General features: G+C 42.9%; 1 protein-coding gene across 1 annotated transcript in view; it reads left to right on the top strand.

The window, feature by feature from the left end:
* LOC109529277 (C-Jun-amino-terminal kinase-interacting protein 4-like) overlaps positions 1-3,050 on the top strand; it is a 38,295-nt gene that overhangs the window by 11,892 nt on the left and 23,353 nt on the right. The window lies entirely within an intron of this gene.

Genomic DNA, 3,050 nt, shown 5'->3' with positions numbered 1-3,050 from the left:
GGATTTCTTATAACGCAACAGGGTTTTTTTTTTCGTTGTATGGGGGGCAGGAAAGTGGGAATGGTGTTAATGCATGAAGATTTTTTTCACACTAGGGGGTATTTTCACCCATGTAGGTTTCGTTGTAGAGGAGTTTCACTGTATAAAAAAAACATGGAGACAACTAGGTTTACAATTGAGAACAAAATGTTTTTTGTTTTTGGGTTTTTTTTTTGGGGGGGGGGGATGCTGCATTATTCTTAGTCAGCCATATCCCCAAACGCAACACACATCACTTTTGATGTGTGGCACAATAAAAAAAAAGCTGAAGACCTTTTAAAAGGAACACCTTTGGGAGATTTTGTTGGTGAGGGCAACAATGTGATATTCTCACAAAAAGAGGCCGCTTGTGGCAAGGTACTCAGGTGATCCTCATCTCTCTGCAGATGACACCCGCCCCGAGGTCAGAGCTTTATATGAATAGGGGCCCGCATCACAAGACTGCATGTTTACAAGCAACACGCACGAACTGAATTCCCGAGTGTCCATCCAGCACAACTTTCAAGATTTAATACCTGACCCACTCATTACTTGAAAACGAATGGATGATTGCCTTAAGAGAAAAATACGGTCGTGTTCCACTTTTAGTCTTTCAGATGCCGAATTCATGATTCATTAACTTGCAATATCTAGCACACCAGAATGGATCGGATGAAAGTGAATACATTGGTACCTTGATTTAACGAACTAATTGCGGAATCTGTCGTCCGCTAGAGCAGATTGTATATTAAATTGAAGTACTTTTTAAAAAAAAAAAAAAATTATTGGAATTCTTGCCCGATCATGTGATTTTCAGCTGATCATGGACAAGGGCAAAAATATCATTTTTCTTCATTTTCTGAAATCTTATAGGTCATAAAGTAACCATATAATCCAGAGCTATAAATATCCTGTCAAATGGAGCAGTAATATCTTAATTGTATACTACACAATGTTACATTTAGTTTATTTTGGGGGGGTAGCGGTCAGAGTGGCAGTGGAGCTACACACCCACGCACACACAGAGGCCCATCTGGGGATTTACAGCTGGTCTCCCTCCATGCTGGAGCAGTATTAAATTGGCGCAAAGACGACACACCAACAATGTGAAACCACTCAGGATAAGCCAAAAGATGCAGTACCTCTAAAATAGCCTAAAACCTTCTTGCCTGCTCTGAAGTTGCCTCACTGAACGGCCTAAGAGTTGAGAGTTGAGTTGAACCCGCAAAAATCACAAGTGCCCTTGGTTGTCTGTTGATTGCTATTATATTTGTTTATATTTATATATTTATGCATGTCTTTTTTTATGCAGTTCAGTTTTACTCCCCATATTTTTAGCTGCGTGTGTTTTCAATGCACTGCATGTTTGCACTGTGGTTGAGAGGGAAGAAATTTCATCTGTGCTGTACGTTGTACATAGAGCATATTTGACAATAAAGCTGACTTGACTTGACTTGAGAGTGACAGGCAGGTTAGCAATTGTGACTCCTTCAAACGACGTCAGCTACTAGCTTTGCAGTTAGCAAACGTGGCAGGAGTTGAATTGCTGTATATACTTTATAATATGTCTCACTTTTCAAATACTGTACACCACATTGTGATTGTGAACGCCACGTTCAGTCTCTTGTCATATTGATCAGTGCCGAAGAACCAATGAGGATGACGTCGGACATGTCACACTATGCAGAAAAAAAAGAAGAAAAATTCTCACATGCCAGACTTTCGTCATTGTGGTCGTGAAGTGCCCTGGACGCCACACGACCAATCGTCGAGTATGTCACACTATCCGGGCTACGATTTGTCAAGGCAACTGAACCTCGGTTACAAGACATTATGACACGTCCGTCAGCTCAAAATCAGGCTACATTCCTGTCGTCTGACGTTGGCAGAAGTTAGCTCTGTGGACCTAAGCTAGCGAGGTTAGCTCGACAATTTAGCTCATCTATTGCTGGTCAAATACTTCATGTCGGTTCTGCATTTAATTGAGAAGCCAATAAATAAAGCAAAAGATTAGACACCATGTCGACTGTTAGCTTGAAACTATTTAAGCAGAGACATCGATACATAGTCAAACAGAGTACTGCATTCATAAATAGTCACGATACATAGAATACTTTGGTGTTTGTGAGTGTCTCTGCCATATTTGATGTGGCAGCGCCCCCGTGAAGTAAGGCACTTAAAATTCAAAAGTGACAATTTACATCTTGCATTAAGTCAATCCCTTTCATTCATCCAGTCACACACACAAATTAGATATGGGTAAAAGATTGGCACCAGAAGCAACCCACATTCAGCCGAGTTTAGAATGTATCACCACATTAACAGTGTTCCACTCATGTGCCACTCACAGTCACTCACACATGCAAATCCACATCAGACACGAACACAAGGCCTCGCTGTGTGGCTGGGTTTCTTTGACAACGGAACCGGCATCATCCACCTGTTGTGGCGGCAGATGAGATGACATTGATCACAGAAAGCAGGTGCTGCGCAGCCCGTTTTCTCACGCCTAATCACGCACAAGCAAAGGCTTTCTCTTTGCCTTTGGTTACCCAACTATTTTTCACAGTGGTTGAGCAATATGCCTTCGAAAGCCAGAACCATGCCACTGCTTAATCATTTGTACAACTAAAGTCACAGGAGCAAAATACTGTCCCATTGAGGGAATTTCGAGAGTGGCCTGAAAGTATTAAAGCTGTTTTTTTTTAATTGCTAAGTGCTTGCTCACCACATATAAAAAGTGAACTAACCATCCATGCACATCCATCCATCCATCCATCCATCCATTTTCTACCGCTTATCTGGGGTCGGGTCGTGGGGTAAATAGCTTTAGCAGGGAAGCCCAGACTTCTCTCTCCCCAGCCACTTGTTCCAGCTCTTCCCAGGGGATCCCGAGGCGTTCCCACGTCAACTGGGAGACATAATCTCTCCAGCGTGTCCTGGGTCGTGCCCGGGACTTCCTGCCAGTGGGACATGCCCGGAACACCTCACCAGGGAGGCATCCAGGAGGCATCCTAATCAGATGCCCGAGC

This window comes from Hippocampus comes, unplaced genomic scaffold, assembly GCF_001891065.2.
Source record: "Hippocampus comes isolate QL1 unplaced genomic scaffold, H_comes_QL1_v1.1 scaffold47, whole genome shotgun sequence".
Classification (NCBI taxonomy): Eukaryota; Metazoa; Chordata; class Actinopteri; order Syngnathiformes; family Syngnathidae; genus Hippocampus; species Hippocampus comes.
Note: the sequence above shows the minus strand (reverse complement) of the source record. Positions and strands in the feature narration are given on the sequence as shown.